A 20,542-nucleotide genomic window follows, 5' to 3' on the forward strand; every position below is an offset into this window, starting at 1 on the left:
GGGGGTTACCATAAAAGAACAGAGAAATGATGGGATATGAACATTCCCACACTTGAGCAATATGTACTGCCCATACAGTATGCCAGGCTTAAAATAGGTGGATGGAATATACGTCCATGCCACCGAACATATTGGAGGAAACTGAGTCAGACTTAATCAGATGCATGGGATTGAGATGGTCCATGGCATCAGGCATATAGGAGGGAGCATAGAAGCCAGGTGTAGAAGTGAGATGGGTGGGATCAATACTTCCAGCCATCTGTACAATATTGTGGGGAAAAATAAAATAAAATATTAAACCAAGAGAATCCAACCTCAACATTTGTCAAAAGCCGTTCCCTTGGCCATACCTTGACTTCATGCATGTCTCCCCTCATGTGACAGTTCAGTGTCTGCTCTTGCATGTATTCCTCTTGTGATTGGATGGCATCTTGGCCAACTGGCATCTGATAACTCAGAATAAAGGCAATTAATGTCTTAAATGATAAGTTCCCATAATCCAAGTCTCATATGGATTTAAAATTGAGGATAATAAATGATTGCAAAAAATGTGAATACATCTTGACTCAAAATATAATATATAATTATGCAACAATTTCAAATAATACCCTTTTTTTTACTTAGTATACAATTACTTTTGTGAAAAATCAGAACATACTTAAATACAAGTTAAAGCACAACAGAATCTCAAAGAACTTTTTTTTTTGAAAAAAGAAAACTTTTACAAATGTTCCCCTCTTTTTTTTTTTTTTGAATATGCTTATCAAAAATAATACTTCTAGAATCAATTTACACTTGCCATGGCAAACAATTTGCCAGGGAAATGCTTTAAAGAGTTTGATCAAATAATCAGTTGAGAAAAAATAACAAAAACAAACAACTCGGAATATGGGAGCACAATACTCCTAGAATTAACATTGTATAATAAAATCAAAACCATCTTGCCATGTTTCAAAATTAGATAGACAAATGAATAGAAGAAAATACAAATGGAACAATAAAAGACAGTGAAATTCAAACTAAGGAAATCTAAATGAATATGAACTTAATATCAATAAGAGTATTATAAAATATAAACTTGATCACATGACTATAAAAAGCTTTTACAAATATTCTCCTTGTTTTAAAAACTAAGTATAAAACACAATCTCAAATGCATGAAAATCTCTATGAAAATAAACCCATACCATTAATTTCAAAATGCATATGTAATAGCATAGAAATCCTATGTAACCTCTGAACTGATACTATTACTCTGAGTGAATTCAGAACACTTTTGATTCCGATATCTAAAATCCCCAATACTCATATCAATATCTTGCTGTTTACTTCCACATTTCTGTAAAATATATACCCTTCCATGGCAAAAGAAGCGGAGTCTTGAACTATGGTGATTGTCATTCTTATTCAGCTTAAGTTTTTCTTCTTTAACCCCTCTATATTGTCTGTCAGTCTTTTCACCATACAAATGCTTTATAAGATTACTAATTAAAGACAAAAGCAGGTTAGCAAAATTATGAACAAAACGGGCATATGTGGAATTTAAAGGGCTTTCTAAGCTTCTCTCAGAAGCACATCCAGGCTGGGGAAGGGCTGAGCCTGAAGCTGCAAATGTAGTTAGAGAAAGTTGAGCATGCGCATCAGATCTCTGGACTTCCCAGGCAGGGGAAGCTATGGGCTTGGCCATAGGAGGAGTAGAGGGTGGGGTCTGGAGAGGAGGGGAGGGACCAGAGCAATTTGAATCAGACTTGATTTTGAACTCAGGCCTGGATTCCTCTTCCCCCACTTTGCCTCCAGGTGCTAGGGGATTAAAAGCTTCTAGAGGGTGGGTCATTGCCTCCAGGCATGCAAAATTAGAGCAACAATTAGTGTTAGAACTGGGAAAAGCTGCAGGAATCTCTTCAGGTTTCTCTGAAAAAGCATGGTTGGGAGAGGGAGAGATATTTCCTTGTGTGAGTAAGTTGCTGGCTCTTTTAACAAAAATAAAAAGAAAAATAGAAAATCCACAAAAACAAAGCATTAACATGATCTTATCTCCCATTTGTCTGGTTAAACAGACTAAAATCAAAAATAGGGTAATTAGGGAGTTTAAAAGATCCATTCGAAAAAATTTAAAGGGAAAACACAGCCAGTACGCCAGTACTTAGCAGTTAAAGGGAGAGGGTAGAGAAAATGCCTTAACCAACCAGAAGATCAGAAGACTGAGGTTTAGCTTTCCTCTTCGTGGTCAGCCATCTGTTAAGGGCTAAAATTCTAGCTAAACTGTCTAAAATATCTAATGAGTGGTCGCCAATAAATTATAAGCTTTAGCAAGAGTTAGACTTTTAAGCATTTATTAAGGAGAATAAGAATTTGGTAAAGAGAGAGAAAAAGGCCTAGATTTCTATCTATTAAAGGGAGAGCACATTTCTAGCTCCCTTCTCCACCAGAGTCCAGAGGAAAAGCGAGCGAGACTGAGCGCCAGTCTCTTCCTTCCTCCTCCCACTAGCCCGCGTCACTTCCTGACTCCTGGTCTTGCCCTCAAAGACCTTCCCTTCATGGGCAGAACTCCTCTACAGTAAGTATCCAGCAGGTGGCGTCATTCCAATCGTTACATTTTTCCAACATAACTCTCATTTCTCTCATTTCTTTTTCCATTGTTTTCTTCTACCTCTCTCATTTGTTTTTTAAAATCCTTTTTGAGCTCTTCAAAGAAGGCTTTTTGTTCTTGAGACAAGATGCTCTTACCACTTGAGTCTTCACTTGTAGGCATTTTGACAAACTCATCTGAGTTTGAGTTTTGGTCTTCCCTTTCACCATAGAAGCTGTCAATGGCAAGTGTCCTTCTTTGTTTCTTACTCATGTTGTAATCTATTTTTAAACTTATAAAGTTGAGGTCTGCTCCTGGGGCACAGGGGTCACTGTTGCTAGTTTCTTTTTTTTTAATTTAATTTAATTTAATTTTTTTTTTTTGGTGGGGCAATGAGGGATTAAGTGACTTGCTGTGATAAAATAATGGGATTTAGCAGATACTCAAAGACCCACCTGGAGATTAATCTAAACTGATTGAATCAAGTGAGAGTGATTGACTGCTGATTAGTCTACTTCAAAGTTACCTAGATTGTAATCACACCTGACTAGCCCTTAAGAAGGTATTGTTCTCAGAAGCTAGACTTTGAACTTAACTTGAGAACACCTTCAGTTCAGTGAACCGATGGATTTGGAGGACACCAACCAATCAGCTTGAAGCAGTGTGTAAGGACCGCCTCTGTTCCAGACCTATAAAAAGCTTCCACAATCAACTTACTAGTGAGTTCATGGTTGAAGCAGGCTCATGGCGGAGGACTTGAGAAAGAACCCGACCAGGTTGAAACTCTAGGTTATATAGGCCTTTTCTTAACTTTCTGAACTCCATGCGAATACCTGTATACTTTAATAAATGCTTAATGCCCAAAGACTGGTGTTAAACCTTCTAATTTAAGGTGACCACAATTTAGATTTTAAACGTTACATTGCCCAGGGTCACACAGCTAGTAAGTGCCAAGTACTGAGGCCAGATTTGAACTCAGGTCCTCCTGAATCCAGGGCCAGTGCTTTAATCCACTGTGCCACCTAGCTGCCCCCCCTGTTTCTAGCTTCTTACTGAAGCTTTAATCTACTGTGCCACCTAGCTGCTCCACTCTCAGCTGTGTGGAGCTGTAGCTGTGTTGAGCTGCCTGCTGAGCCAAGCAGCACCGAGCTGTGCTGAGCCAGCCTCCCCTTTCACCCAGATGAAACAGACCTTTCCTGAAGTCCTCTAAATGATCTCAAGTAGGAGGATTTTGTCTCTGTCTTTTTGAAGGTTCTGTAGTTCCAAAATCTGTTTAGAGGTTTGATTTTATGTTGGTTTTGAGTGAAACACAGGAAAACTCAGGCAACTTCCTGGCTTCTTTCCATCATCTTGGCTCTGCCCCCTTTACCAATATTTGAGAGAGCTATTTCCTATAGTAACAGGCAGGGAAGCCAAATTGAAAGGGGTTGAGGTAAGTGGTTAGTGAGGAAATGGAGAAAATTAGTATAAAGAATTCTTTATAGGATTTTTAGCAGTAAACAAGAGGAGAGATAAAATAATTTGATGGGTCTAGAAGACTTTTTTTTTTTTAGTATGGGAAGACCTGAGCACAATTATAGGGGATGAACAATTAGGTAGAAGTTTAAAATAATAGAGGTCAATGGACAAAGCTCCTGAAGAAGAAAAGAGAAGATGGAATTGATTGATGGAATAAGTGGAGGGATTATCCTTGGAAAGAAGACTTCATCTTCTGAGACTAAGGAAGAAGAGAGAATATATGAAGATATGTGGTTGAGGTATAAGGACTTGATTTCCTCCATAAATAGAGAGAAGTCCTTTTGCTGAAAAGGGTGAGAGGTAGGAAATTAATTGAAACCCAAGGTTAGGGACAGTCACTCTCTGGGCCTTGATTTTCTCACCTATAGAATGAGAAGATAGTACTCATTCACTTCTTAGAGACTTAGTTCTAAAACATATGGGCCATCTCTTGAGATTCCTATCTGTTCAAATCTGATCCAATAAAGTATTCAGGGTCCTAAGTTTACAATCAATAATAATAGTAACTAGCATTTATATTGTGGAAATTTATTTTGATTTGGGGACCCTACCTTTAGGCTAAGATTAGAAAGCCTTAGGCCTTCAGGGTCTCTTCCCCTCCCCCTCTGCTTCAGCTGAGCCAGAAAGCCCCATGGGCTGTGCAAGACACCAGGTCAGACAGCTGAGGGAAAAAAAAGCCCCCAGCTCCCTCCGACCTGAGCGGAGCGATCCAAAAGATCTGGGCTAGCCTGTGCTGGGGCGCTGAGCACAACACCCACCCCCCAAGCCGCAGCTCTGGCTAGCAGATTAGCTTGGTCTGTGGGGGCGCAGGAAGCCCCGAGATTTGAGTGGAGAGAAGAAAAGGTATATATAGACCTGGGGGTTAAACTCAGGGGGGTTCGGTTTGGACAAGGAGACAGGGGGCTGAGAAGAGGTCAAGAGGGCGGCTGACGAGATTAGAAAGGAGAGACGGGGGATGAGACGAACAGTAATGCAGGACTAGGAGCAAGGAGGAAAGGCCAGCGGACAAGATTGGGGGGGCAGACAAGAGAGGCTGAGAAGGGGTTCAGACAAACGAGAGGAGGCGAAGAAGACATCACGTAGCGGCTGACGAGATTAGAAAGGTCGGAGCACGGCGGGCTACAAGGAGGCATCGGAGAGCACAGAAGTGGTCAGCACAGGGTACAGGTTGGAGAAAGTGAAGATTAAGGGGAGTTAGAATAAAGTACCTGAGTGCCCTGAGGTGAGGCACGGCTAAGGCCCTTATTGTATTAAAAAAGTTCCAGGCACAGCAGGTGGGAAAGAGACTCACCGCAATGCAGTCAGGTTGTACATTTTATTTCCCTGTATTCTTAATTTTCAATAGTATCTCATAAATAAACTCTGCTTTGATAGTTTAGTTAAGAGCCTTCTTAATCTTTAGTTTATCAATTTGGGAGCAGTGTGGTGGAACTTTAGAAATGGCCCATACTAAATTAATAGCTGTCAGATAGCCAAATAGTCAACAGTCCCAGATTAAGTACCCCAATCAGATTAGCCCCCCAAATTAGCCCTAGTCAATTTAAAATATTCTCACAATATAGCACTTTAAGGTTTATAAACTTTTATTTATGCTATCTCATTTGATCTTTATAATAGCACTGTAAGGAAGGTGCTATGATCAGCTCCATTTTATAAATGAGAAAACTAAGAACTTAAGTGACTTTTCCAGAGTCTCACAGCTAGGAAGTATCTGTAGAAGGATTCAAACTCAGGTCTTCCTGATTCCAAGTCTAGCACTCTATTCACTGTAATCTCACTGCTTAAGTGATTACTTTCCTAAAGGAGCAGCACAAAAATACATAATGAACCTTCCTTTCCCAGCCTTCCATGGTTTGTAAAAACCTGCTCAGTGACCCTGAACAGAAGCAGCCTGAACAAAGGTAGGGATTCATTTTGTCCAGTGTGAGGGAGCCCCAGAAGGACACGAAAGGCAACCCCAATTTTCTTTTCAGAGAGGTTCTTTTCCTCTCATCATTCACCTGAAAGAAAAGTTCCTCATCAGCCATTGCCAGCTAAAGTTATGTTTAAACCAATTTCTGGCCTGTCACAATCCCATCCGTATGCTCATTAACCTTTTGATAATATGTTAACTGGTGTATGTGTGTATGTGGGGGGGAATAATAAAGCCCTTTAAGGTTTGCAAAACAGTTTACATACACTATCTTATTTGACTCCTACAACAATATTATTATTGGCCTCTTTTATAGATGAGAAACTGAGGTTGAGTGTGCCTTGCCTAGGGTTACACAGTTAAGACAAATCTGAGGCAGGAGTTTAAAGAGTATGTTGAGCGAACTAGTGAAAATGCATTGAATAAGTGTTTGCTATGTGCCAGGCATTGTGCTAAGTGCTGAGGATACAAATGCAAGCAAGCAAGATGGTCCTTGTGTTTGAAGAGCTTACATTCCATTAGGAGAAGAAAATTCCATAGGGAATGGTAGCCAAGAAGCATGTTTTGTACAGAGAAGTAAGAAGGAATGGTGATATGAGCCATAGGGCAAATTATGTCTATGTCTTTTCCAGGAATGGTAGTGCTGGTTCTCGCTGTTCCTGCAGATAGAGTTAGGAAGAAGGTAGGAAGGGGGATGGTACAGCATGGCAAGGTGTGCTGGTTGTGAGACTGGGCAGGTTAAAGTGAAAGCTCACCAATCTGTCCTTTGAAAGTGAGTTATTCCTTGAATGGCTTCTGTGGTTTCTCAGTAACTGTTTCTTCCTATCAGATCCTATCACTCTTGGTTTCAGTTTCTGTCTCTTTCTATCTGTCTGTCTATCTCTTTTTGTCTCCATTTCTTTCTTCCTTCCTTCCTTTCTTCTTTTTTTTTTTCCTTGCAGGGCAATGAGGGTTAAGTGACTTGCCCAAGGTCACACAGCTAGTAAGTATCAAGTGTCTGAGGCTGGATTTGAACTCAGGCCCTCCTGAATCCAGGGCCAGTGCTTCATCCACTGGGACACCTAGGTGCCCCTCTCCATTTGTTTCTAACTCTCTTCTCCCACCTTTTATTTCTTCCTCTTTGACCTGTGTTAAAAAGGACCCTTTCAAAGACAAAAGAGGCCTTAGACTAGGCCAGAGAAATGAATATGTACTTTAGTAGGAGAGGGTCTGTTGGCCATTATAGAGTAGGCCCATGACAAAGCTAGCTAGTTTGGCAGAGCCTTGGTAAGGTTTGGCAGACTCCAAGAGTCAGAGTTGTCCCTAGGTCAATAAGTAATGGCAATTGTCCCAGACCAGTGCAATGGGGGATGGTCCACTTTAGCTATGAAAGGAAGCAGTTAGCCTAGAAATCTAAAAGGCAATTAGCATAAGCATGTAAAATACAATTAGGATTCAGTGTAAAAGACTCCTACCCTCTATATTTAACTCTTTTGTTGCTTTTCTGCGATGCCTTCCTGTTTATAACCCTTCTATCTTGCTAGCAGATCTTGATATTTATGTCCTGGATTCTGTTAATCAACATTGACTTTTATTTTCATTTTAACTGAATTTCATTTGGGTTCAGTTGAAGTTGTTTTTTAAACTAGGTATCCCCATCTCACCCAAGCTGGAAATATGTAGGCCACTCACAGACCTGAGCCCACAGCCGATCAGCTTCCCCTCAATTCCTTAAGGACTCACTATATTCATGCCAGACAGCCCTACAGAAGCTTAGAATTCCCAAGTTCAAGGAATGTACAAGTCTCAACCTCTCCCAATAGGAGGAATTGCTGGTGGGGGAGAGGTGTTCCTGCACAGTATGCCTCAAGTTTCTCCCTATTCCAACTCATCCTCCATTTAACCACCAATATGATTTTCCTAAAGTTCAGATCTCACCATGTTACCTCCCTAATCAATAAACTCCCATGGTCCCAATCACCTTCCAGATCACATATAAAATGCTGTGTTTGGCATTCAAAGCTCTTCATAATCTCCCCCACCTATCTTTGTTGTCTTCTTACACCTTACTTCCCACCTCCTACTCTTTGATCCAGTGACACTGGTCTCATTGCTGTTCGGTGAACAAGATAGCTTCAGGCATTTCCTTGGCTATCCACCATGCCTCAAATGCTCTCCTTCATTATCTCCACTTAATTCTTTCCTTTATTTCCTTTTAATACCAACTAAAATCCCATCTTCTTTCTACAGGAAGCCTTCCCCAACTCCTCTTAATTCTAGGGCCTTTTCTCTGTTGATTATTTCCTATTTATCCTGTATCTAGCTTGCTTTGTATATATTTGTTTGCTTGTTGTTTTCCTCATTAGTGAGGGTAGGAATTATCTTTTGCCTCTTTTTGTATAAACAGCTGTTTGGACTGTGCCTTATACATAGTAGGTACTTAATAAATGTTTATTGACTGATTCATTATTTGTGTTTCATTCTTCTATTAGACTGGAGGACCTAGCCTATGCCATTTGTTTTTCATCCTTGTTCTTCCAGTTTCTAGCACAGTGCTAGAATCTACCATTTAATCAATAAGCATTTATGAAACGCCTATTATAGGTATTGCCCTAGATGCTAGGGATAGATATATAAAAATGAGACACTTTTACTGTCAATCAATTACTAGATATAACATCCTATGAGGTGGCCAGGGAAGGGAGCTTTGGTCTGTGCAGTCACAGGGATTTTGAGGGGACCTAAAGGGTAATATTTTATCATGCACTTTCAAATGGTATTGGTAATCTTTTTTTTTTTTCTGTTTCCTGAGCAAGAGGTAAGAAGGGAGTGGAGGGAAGTTGGGAGCATGGTATAGCAGCAGATAATAAGTTGCCTTTACCAAACCAGGCCTTGGTATCCTGATTAATTGCTGGGAAGAATTATTTGAGATGAGCAAAAACTGACACCCACTAATCTAGATAGTTTCTCCAGAATTCCAAAGTTGAATGGTCTGTGAATAGAAGAGATGGTCTGTGAATATCCTGGTGGGGAGAGAGACATGCTGCAAAAAGGACCAAGGTCAAGATGACTTCACTGTTTAAGCATGTAGTAGATGCTTAATTAATGTGTTGAACTGAATCAAATTTGTTTAATTTTATGGATTCTCCAGCAACACCAGGTATGTATCTACTATAGTAAACAACCCTGGTGGGGTCACTCTTATTACTCACTCTAATTATTCACAACTATAGATCCTAAGCCCCTACCAGAGTGCTTCTCTTTGACACTAAAATCAGTCCCATTGACGCCATTGGCTCTCAAACATGAAATATTTCTAAGTGTTAAGGCAAATAAATGTAAGAATAATCATAACTTTTACTCAATCAAAGACAAAAGGAAGAATAATTGAATCATTACATTCTCTCCTTAAACCCTGGGCCTCACTCTCCCACCAATGCAAGCAATGTTTTAGGGAAAGTGAACATACATTAACAGAACAGGGAGGCAATGGGTTGGGAAATCCATGTGTTAAAAATAATGCACAACTCTGAATGGCAGGCTTTGATGTCCTTGGTCTCTTTAGGGAGCAATCTGTGTACTATGTGTCACCTGCTGAGAAAAATTACTTCTTTACTATTTGTTCCCTTTCCTGTCTTCACAGCTCTTCTCCTGGGCAAAGTTTCTTCTCTGCTATTCAAGACCCTGAAGAAAAATGCTGAGAAAGTGTGACAGTCTTTTAAAAATATATATACACACACATTTTTGTTGTTTTTCAGCTGTTTCAGACATGTCCAACTCTTAGTGACCTCATTTTGGGGTTTTCTTGGCAAAGATACTGGAGTGGTTTGCCATTTCTTTCTCCAGATCATTTTATAGATGAGGAACTGAGGTAAACAGGGTTAAGAACTTGCCTAGGGTCACACAGTTAGGAAGTATCTGAGGCCAGATTTGAACTCAAGATGAGTCTTCCTGATTCCAATCTTAGTGAACTACCCACTGAGCCACCTAGCTGTCTGTCTGTCTGGTATGTATGTATGTATGTATACACACATACGGATAACACACAAATGATATTTTTCTGCTATTTTCAGCAACTAAAATATCCATGTAACAAAGTGATAATACCTTATATGAGAAAATGTTCTTATCAATTAAGGTCATACAAAATTAGAAAAGGCTGTCTTCAGAGGAAGTGGTTTCCTTCTCAATGAAAACCCATTAAGCAGAGGCCATATAACCACTTATTAAGGAGTTTTTAAAGGAATTCTTGGTCAAATACAGGTCGGTCTCTGAGATCTCTTCTGGCTCTTAGGCTCTATGATTCTAAGAATGTATGTTTCCCATGACTATGTGAAAATTCATTAGCTTCCTGTCTGATTTCTCCTTCAGAGACTGATATATTTCCTTTTTTTATCAATTGGAGGATTTAATTTATTTTTTTAAACTTTATTGATTCACTTCAAGTTTTCAATTTTCTTAACATAAATCTTTGCTAGTTTTTAAATTCCTTTAGCATTCATCATATTCTCTTAAATTTTGGTTATTTGATTTTTTTCCTTTTTGAAAATTAATTCTTCCAATTTTATATTAATCATAATGTTTTTAAAACTATTTTTCTGAGTTTTACTTATCAATTTTATTTTCCATTTTATTTATTTTTACATTTATCTTAGCAATACTGTTATGTTTGCTTTTGATATTGTTGCTTATTTTCTAATTTCTTTCAAGACAAATTCAACTCAGTTAATTCCCTCACTCTTACTAATATAGGCATTTGGGGTTATAAATTTGTCTCTGAGTACTGTTTTAGCTGCATCCCATCAATTTTGATATGTTGTATTTATGTTGTCATTATCTTTGAGGTAATATTATTGTTTTTATAATTTGTTCTTTAATTTAATTCAGGCCTTAGTCAATAAATCATTTTGAAATTTCCATATAGGCCTGCATCTTTTCATTGTGTCATCATTGTGTCCTTCCAGTTTTATTGCATTTGGATCCATAAACAGTGTTAAATTTGTTCTGCTTTTCTATATTTACCTATATGAACCTAGAATATGATAAATTTGTATATATGTTTCATTTGTATTTGAAGAAAATATATATGCCTTCTTTTACCATTGTTTTTTCTGTGCCTATGAAGTAATTTTTTCAATGCCATCCAAATCTGTAACTTCTATCTTATTTGGGTTTTTTTGTTCAGTTTCTTTATATCCTTCTATGTACTGTGTCAAAATCACCTACTACTATTTTTGCATATTTGTTTTCCTTGGAGAAATGTTAGCTTTGTTTTTTTATCAATGTAACACATTATTTAGTGCATAACTATTCAAAATCAATACAATATGTTTTTTATTATCAATGGTTCCTGTCACCCTAAAAATGTTTATTAAGGTGGTAGTGACACAAATTGTGTTCTGGGCTGATAGTTGTATGGATGAGTATATTGTCTACAGATTTCATGGAGGATAAAAAAGTCAGCAGCAGCAAGTGGAGTTCTCAAGAAGACAGGAGTGAGGACAAGGTACAAGAACAGAAATGTCCCATAGGCATCTCAAACCCAATGCATCCAAAATAGTATCATTCTTCTTCTCTCCACCCCCAACCAAAACTACCCCTTCTTCAAACTTTCCTCTTTCTGTTGAACTTACCACCATCCATCCCATCAACCATCTTAGAAACTTTGGCATTATCCTCTATTCTCTCTCCTTTACTCCCCATTCCCAATCAACTGTCAAGTCTGGTCAACTCTACTTCCACAACATCATTGTATCCTCCTCCCCACTTACCTGGCCACCAAACTAGTTTGGGCCCTAATCACCTCTCTCCCTAACTATGAAAATACCTTCCTAATTGGTTTTCTTTCTTCCAATCCATCCTCTACAATAGCTGTCAAAATATCGTTTCTAAAGCACTGAACTATGTCATCACTTCCCAACTTCCTATTGTCTCTAGGGCAAAATACATACTTCACAGTTTGGCTTAAGACCTTTTTCAGTCTGGCTCCAGATTACTTTTACAAATTTTATGCTATTCTCCACACAATCTATATTCCTATAAAACTAGCCTACTTACTATTCACTCCCTAAACCCCACCCCAAACCATGAACATTCCAACTCCTGCCCCTGTTCCTCTGTACTTTTTATTCAGGCAGTCTCCTGTGCCTTGAATACTCACTCTTCACCTCCATCTCTTAGAATCTTTAGCTCCCTTCAAGGCTCAGATTAAGTGCCACCACCCCCCACCACCCCCATTAGAAGCCTTACCAGGTACCTTTAGCTGTCAGTCTTCTTTGCATCCCGAGATAGCTTTGTATTTACTTCTCAGAGTATATCTTGTACCCTCCGAGGAGGAAATAAGCTTCTTGAGGTCAGAGATTGTTTTTCACTTTAGTTGAGTGTCTCTAATACCTATCACAGTGATTTATACACAATTAGTGCTGAATAAATGTTTGCTGAATTTAAATATTAAATCTTGTCAAATCATTCTTCAAAAAGTCTAATAAATTTATCTTTTTAAAAATAGATATATAGGGGCAGCTAGGTGGCACAGTGGATAGAGCACCGGCCCTGGAGTCAGGAGTACCTGAGTTCAAATCTGGCCTCAGACACTTAACACTTACTAGCTGTATGACCCTGGGCAAGTCACTTAACCCCAATTGCCTCACTAAAAAAAAAAAAAAAAGAATACATTGTTCCAGCTCATCCCTTCCATAAAAAAAACAATAGATGACCCTTCTCTATGGACCAGATTACAAAAATGGTAAATATTAGACCATTGGTTACTTTTCATCTGTTTGCTAACACTCCCTACAATGATTAGCAGCCTTTCATAGTGGATAATAGGCCAACTTTGGAACCAGGAAAACCTGAGTTCAAGCCTGACACATCCTAGCCAGGTGGCCACTGGACCACTTAATCTCTCTGTACTCTGACCAATTGTCTAAGATGGTAAATTACATGCAAGATATTCATATGAACTGCTTGGTGGAAGGAAGTAGTTGCCCCCACTGATGAAATCCCTGGTCTAGGCAAAAAGCAAATGTATCACTGTTGAGGACATATACAGTGTCAGCTGTATATTTTGCTCAATGAAAAAAACCCTTACATTGTCTATGATGATGCAGAGCAAAAGTACTCCTTTGTGGAATATTAATGGGTGTCCACAGGTTAGTCATGCCACATAGTTTAAAGACACATAGAATCTTTCTGGATTAGATTTTGTTCATTTAGTAGCATATTAGCTTTCTCTGTTAACCTTTTAATATTATAAAATAACATACACTCTCCTATATAACAATGCTAATGCTATCTGAATACAATTATCCTTCTACATCCTACATGTTGTATTTGAAACTGTATATATTATCCAGTTTTCTTTATTGATGATGTTATTCTAATTGCAGGATATACACACATATACACATATATAATATTACGTAGATTGATATCCAGTTAAATAAGGTGTCTATATAGAATCCCTAGTTTCTTTCTGAGCTTATCTTAAACACTACCTCCTTCATAATGCCTTTCCAGAATTTCCCCAGTTGCTAGTATTTTCTCCCCAATTACCTTGTATTTAGTTTTTCTGTATTTTGCAAATAGTTTTATGTGTATATGTTGTTTCCTCAAATAGGATTTAATCTTCTTTAGATCAGGGATTTTTCATTTTTTCCTTTGTGCCTAGTATGGTGCCTGGAACAGAGTAAGGGATTAATAAATGTTTGTTGATTGATGATATATAAATATAAAACAATAAATATATTGTAAATAAAATTCCTTTAAATAACTGGTTTAAAATTAAATATAAAGACTTCTTTATGATGAAATAGGTATTGTCAGAATAATGAAAATGCCCTGATAATATTTGGATGAGAATATAATGGGTTTTAAAAAATTTGTTCTAATTCACTGTAACAATACTCCTATGAAACACTGTAAGTAGTTACCATGTTGACAATGCATTAGTTTTAGTTCTTTTGATCATTTGAACATTTCACTCAGATTTATGAGAGTAGAGGAGATAATCATAGTTATCCCAAGTATCTTATAAGCCAATGTATATTACCTTGTTCCTGGAGAAGGAAAAATTAGTCTTAATTAAAATGATCAAGTAGTATAAATAAAAGAGAATTTTGTATTGTTTGTTTAACCAATAATAAGCCATAAAACAAATTTGCAGCTACCTCTAATGAAAAATGCTCTCTCTCTCTCTCTCTCTCACACACACACACACATATATGTATATATAATACACATATATGTATAATGCTTGATTAGGAATTCTGAATCACCGTAAATTTTCAGTCAGCTAAAACGATGGCTGTTATTTGATTATGGACCCACATGCAATAGGAATGGATGTATAGTCTAAGCATAAAAATCACAAAACAATAAAAACTACAAGGTGATACCCTATTGGGCAAACATAAATTGATGTCCTACTTCCAAACGAAGCTTTTAGCTAATTTTATTTGTCCAGCTCCAGTCGGAGACCTCGGTCGGGGCTTCCAGGAGGGGCGGAAAAAGTATTTGAGAAAGGGGCGGTGGGAAAGAAGAGAAAATCGAAAGCTCGCCTCTCTGTAGCTCTTTACACTTGTGTCACACACAAAGCAATAGCCTCCAAGCAGTCACTGACTGCTAAGGACCGCTGTCAAATCCCGTCTGTGTGAAGAGTTTCATTACCCCACGAGGGAGGCTCAGAGGTGTGTGTGTGTGTGTGTGTGTGTGTGTGTGTGTGTGTGTGTGTTGTGTGTGTTTCTTTCTTTCTTGGCGAAACGCAAATGAAAACCGGAGAGAATTACCGTAGGGAATATTTGTAGAGCTGGGTTTTTGTCTTTACGTGAAGCCTCTTAAAGCATTTTGGTTTAAAAAAAAAAAGGTCCAAAGTAACCAGGACAACACCATAAGCAGAATACACCAGGGAGCAAGCTCGTGGGTTATGGGTGGTGTTTTTCTTTTTATTTTCCCTTCAGGGTTTCCTTGTCAAGACCTCTCCTAGCTCCTAATGCACTAGAGTGAATTGCAGCTGGCTCTTTCTCCCCACTATTTACCCCTCTCCTCCCACCCCCACCCCCCAACTCCCTCCCCTCTACTCTCTTTTCCTGGTTTATTTTCTGCACTCTTGAACCGAGCGCACGATCCTTCCGCCGCACAAAGTAGTCCCGCTGTCATGCCTCTTCTTCTTCCCATAAAGGGACACTCCGGAAGAAGTGGCCTCTGCGGGTGGGGCGAGAAGGGATTTGGTCTAACCTGCCCAGGTGGGAGAGGGGACTATGGTAAAGCCAGACGGCGAGGAGAGAGGGGGCGAGGGGACGACTTGGGTTGAAAAGGATCCGAGACCATTCCTCAGCCACATCCCCGCCATTCCCCCTTCCTCCTCTTTCTCTCGCTGTGAAACTGTGGCCAACTCTAGGCTACCAGGGTGGGGATCAACCCAAAAAAGGACAGACCACCAGAGCCAGAGAGACCCACACGCAGACGAACTCGCGCACACCCAGGCTTTCTTCCCTCCAACCCCACTTCTCCCGGGGAGAGGGAAAGAAGAGAGCTAACCAAGGATCGCTGCACAATCTTTCCCTGGCCCCTTTGGGGCAATGAACACTAGCCTTAGTTCACCCCCACCCCCAGTCACCCTCATCTCAGCTTCCACTGCCTCTCTTTTGTTAATATAAGGAGTAGCAGATGACCAACGGGGTAGGAAGAGGACGAGAAACTGGGGGTGGGGCAAAGTGAAGGGATGGGAAAATAGTTTGCCAACTGAGGGAACAATTAATAAGTTCTGAATAAACATAATCCCTCTCCAGAGGTACCAAAAGCACTTGGCTAGGTAAAGGAGACGAAGAGAGGGAGAGGCAAGAGAGAGAAGGGAAACCCCGAGGCTCGGTCTTCTCTCGCTTCCAGACTCCCCGGAGCAGGAAGAGGAAGGAGACTATGCCCCAGCTCCGCTAGAGCCAGAGTGGGCCACCCCTAGCTGGTGCCCCGCGGGGGCGGGGAAACCCCTGGCTCGGGATGGAGCTTGACCTAGTTTGTCCTAAAGTGGATTTGACATGTGGGTTGTCAGCTCAGCTCCTCGCACCCCCCTCTCGGGGTACCTCTCACTGAAGCAGTGACCTGCCTGCCAGTCCCTGCTCTCGGTTTCCACCCTCCTCCTCCCCCATCTCCTTCCCGGGAGTTCTCCTCCGCCCCTCACCGCTCCCACCCACCCCCGGCTCCCTGGGGCAGAGAGGAGAGTCTGCCAACCCTTTACTCCTCCCTTTGCAGACTCTCTAGCGACCTCCCCTTTCCCCTCCCCCTTCGTCTCTTCCACTCGTCCCCTTCTTTCCCTCTGCCCCCTCCTTCTCTCTCTCTCTCCTCTTCTCTCTCCTCTCTTCTCCCTCCCTCTCTGTCTCTCCTGGTCCCTCCGTCCCTCCCCTACTCTCTTCTCCCATTATGTCTTTACCCTCTCTAGGGCCCCAATATCTATTTCTTTCCCGGACCTCCCACCCTTCCTCTGTCCCTGTTCTATCTCACTTTTCTACGTTCTTCTCTTCTCCGTGGCCCTTTCCTTTCTCTGTCTGGTCACCTCTATTCCTCTGACGATCCCCTTCCTCCGTGTCTTTGACCACTTTTCTCTTCCGCTCCCAGGTCCTCTTCTTGGCAGTCTCTTTCTTCCTACAAGCCTCCTTTCTAATTTATCCTACCCTTTCTTCCTCTACTATATTCCGAGTTACAAAGCCTGACAACTTCGACTCCAGATTTTCTGTACGGCATTCTGCCTTCTTCCCTTTTGTTTTTCTTTGCTTCCACTGTGTTCCTCCTTTCCATCACTTCTCTGCTTCAGTCTCCTTCTTTATTCCCTTCTTACACCCCCTACCTCCCTTTGCACATGCTCTCCACTCCTCACTGTACACTCCTCTATGTGCTTTCCAATCTCTCTCTCTCTCTCTCTCTCTCTCTCTCTCTCTCTCTCTCTCTCTCTCGTTGCCTGGTTCATCCGAGCCTGCTACTTTCTACTCTAGGTTTTCGCCCTTTAAACTTCAACTTTCTCTTCCTCTACTTCTCACACTCCATTCCCATCTCTGCTAGCTTTTTCTATTTCTCTCCAGCTGAATCTTTAATCAAACAAAACAAAAACAAAACTTCTATCCTGTCCCTTTCTTTAGCTCTTCCCTGAACTCCACAAATCTGAACAGATCTTACCAGTTTTCTAGAATAAAAAGAGGAAGAAGGTTGACGAATTTTTGAAAATGACAAAATCAATATTGAGGATTTCATTTCTTAACTTTTTGAAAAGGGAAAACAAACTTTAAAAATCAAACAAGTCCAAACAGCAGATCCCAGATAAAGCAGTTATAAGCAAGTTTGTTTCCCAAAGCTTTCTTTGTGTATTCATTTGTATTTTTGCCGATTTTGTATAGATAGGACTCATAAGATTTAATAACCTTGTTTCTTAGCTTCTTTTATGGTAACTTGTTTCTTAGGTTCTTTTATAAGGGATTTGGGCTTGGGTTTGGGGTTTTTTTGGTATTTTATATTTGAACCCACTTAAATAGGGAAGATAATATTGACTAATGGTCCCCTTGTTTTGATATTCCTGTAGGTTATCTTTCTGACTCCACAAGAGAAAAAACTTAATTGTTTTCTGCTACTACAATTGTTTCCTTGACACCTTAACTGACTATATTAAATTTGGGGTCCCCTATCACATGAAGGGGCCAGGCAAATGAGTGTGGGTGTACAAACCTATCCTCACTGGAAAAACAACTGAAAATATATTACCTGCTGACAGTATATCAGAAGCTTCATCTTTGTATACAAATTATAGCTCATCTTGACCTTGTAATAATCACATTCTGTTATTATTAATAAAAGAAAACAGAATACTTTTCTCTTAGGAACTCAATTCTTTCTATGTAATTAATTTTAAAAGTACTCCTGAGAGGTGAGGAAAAGAATGAATTAGCCTACTTTTTACTTAAGGAAGCACACTAACATTAGTCAATTTGCCTAAGAATTTGATGTTGATTTGGCTTTTGTGTGCCACTGTGTTTTTATGACTGGAAGATTCTGACTTAACTAAAAAATTCAATCATTAGAATTTTGGAGGGGTTCATTATGATAGCCCTAATACCACTGGGACTGGTACTTTGGAAGTGGTTTTCTTCCATTTCCAGGGCTGGGTAAACTGCCTGTGGTGAATTGAACCATCCAAACCTTTCTTTTCATTCCACATTTAAACAAACATACTCTGTGATTGAGGAAATTGGCAGAATTGTTTGGGGTTAGATCATTGGTTTTTATTTAAAGTTTTCAAGTTTCCTGAGAACAAACCATTAATTATAGTTCTAGTCATCATTGAATCAGACCACTGGAAAACTGGGCAAAAACCTGGTAGATAGTCCATAGGCCAAACCAATCTTGTTCAAAGCTGTATTAGTAGTCTCTAACTTTATAAGAATATCTCTGATTTGCTGCTATCATACTCCTAGTGATATCATTCACTGTCTAGAAGATTTGTGGTGTTGCAAATGCCTTTAATACCAGGAGTACATCTTTATTTACCCTTGTATCCAGATTGGCTCATTTTGTGATGGCTGAGGCCATAAAAAAAGTTATGATATTGGTATATTTGTCGGTATGGTACTGATCCTATTTTGATTAGGAAAAGGAGAAATCTTGAGGAAAGGTGTTTGGAATTTAGGGAACAGGGTAAGCATGAAGATGGGACTGCAGAAGCTCTAACACCATGTCTTTTTCTCTCCCCACTGTAACAATTCTTCCAAGGTCTCCAGGAGATACACCCTTGCCTCACTTCAAAACTAGAAAGTCCTACACGCAGTGTCCTTATACCACATGGGATGTCTGACACAGGCAGTTGGTCATAAAGCATTTATTTTTTATTTATTTATTTATTTATTTTTGCAGGGCAATGGGGGTTAAGTGACTTGCCCAGGGTCACACAGCTAGTAAGTGTCAAGTGTCTGAGGTCAGATTTGAACTCAGGTACTCCTGAATCCAGGGTAGGTGCTTTATCCACTGTGCCACCTAGCTGCCCCCCATAAAGCATTTATTAAGTGTTTACTATGTAGATGGCTCTGTACTGAGCACTAGAGATGGAGAACAGCCTTAGCTCTTGAGAGAAGATGTAGAGAGCTAGGTATACAAAAGATACATATAGATTACATGGAAGGCATCTCAAAGGGGATGGCACTAGCAGCTCAGAAGACTGGGAAAAACCTCTTGAAGAAGGTGGATTTTGAGCTGAGCCTTGAAAGAAGCCAGGGAAACTTTGAGGCAGAGCTGAAGAAGGAGACCATTTCAGACTTGGGGAACAGTGGTTGGAAATGCATTGAGTCAGATAACAAGTGGCCAGTGAAACAGGATGGTAGAGTATGTGGAGAGGAGGAAAGTGTAAGAAGACTAGAAATGTTGGAAAGAGGTTGTATAGAACTTTAAATGTCAAATAAAGCACTTGATATTTGATCCTGGATGTAATAGGGAGCATTAAACTATTTATTGAGTAGTGGGGTTGACATGGTCAAACCTACACAGTAAGAAAATCATTTGATGGCTGAGTAAAAGATGGATTTTATTGGGGAGAGATTTAAAGCAAGGAGACCAATGTAATAATACATCCTATATGCTACTTTATAAAATTTTTCAGGGGGGCAGCTAGGTGGTATAGTGGGTAAAGCACTGGCCCTGGATTCAGGAGTACCTGAGTTCAAATCCAGCCAAAGACACTTAACACTTACTAGCTGTGTGACCCTGGGCAAGCCCCCCCCCCAATTTTTTTTCAAAATTATTTCATTTGGAAAACTAGTCATTTCTATAAGATGTCATGTTCAGAACAATGTTAGCATGAAAGCCTTTGCTTTCCTTTGTTCTACGTTTACACTTTTAAAGATAAATAATTATCATAAAAGTTAATTTCAGAAAATCCCATTTAAAACTAGAGTACAGTGGGGAATTGGGAAGATAGACCAAATCTAGAGAGCAATCCCTCATCTTTTCAATGCAGTGATCAGGGGTGGTTTCTAGACTATGGCAGATAGCAAACAGAACTACTGAACTGGTAACAAGCAATTATTCAAATGAGAGAACCTACCCTTTTCCTCTTCTTTTTAATTGAAAGTATAAGGGGTACATCCCTTCTGAGTTACAGTCTTGGATCTATTCCTAACTATGTTGTGTGACCATGGACAATTCACAGAAATAATAGCATTTAAGATATGGAAAGGACCTTAGAAATCATCTTCATCCCTCTAGATTAGTAAAAAGGCCTAAAAAGGTTAAGCTGCTTCAACTATAAAATCAGGATGAATATGTGAATGAAAAAGCACTTATTAAGTTGCCTGCTACTTGCTAGGCACTGCGCTAGGTGCTGGGAACACAAATACAAAAGTCAAATTGTTATTCTACTACTCAAAGAGCTTATATTAGACTCTAGAAAGAACACAAAAAGAGCTGGTGGTGGCCAGGGAAGGGAGTTTTGGTGTGGGAAGTTATGGGGATCTTGAATGGAGCAGAAGTAGTGACTACAACTCCCTTTCCAGGAGCAATGGTTGTATTGGTTCAATTACTGTTCTCAGAGGTAGAAG

General features: G+C 39.7%; 1 long non-coding RNA gene across 1 annotated transcript; it reads right to left on the bottom strand.

Annotated features, from left to right (window-relative positions):
- Positions 1–12,234: 12,234 nt before the first annotated feature.
- On the bottom strand, positions 12,235–16,832 carry LOC122729578. Its single transcript, XR_006353336.1, has 3 exons — positions 16,473–16,832; positions 13,533–13,655; positions 12,235–12,371 (listed from the first exon to the last, which is right to left on the bottom strand). It is a non-coding gene; the product is annotated as an uncharacterized LOC122729578 (long non-coding RNA).
- Positions 16,833–20,542: the final 3,710 nt, after the last annotated feature.

Source organism: Dromiciops gliroides, chromosome 5 (assembly GCF_019393635.1).
Source record: "Dromiciops gliroides isolate mDroGli1 chromosome 5, mDroGli1.pri, whole genome shotgun sequence".
Classification (NCBI taxonomy): Eukaryota; Metazoa; Chordata; class Mammalia; order Microbiotheria; family Microbiotheriidae; genus Dromiciops; species Dromiciops gliroides.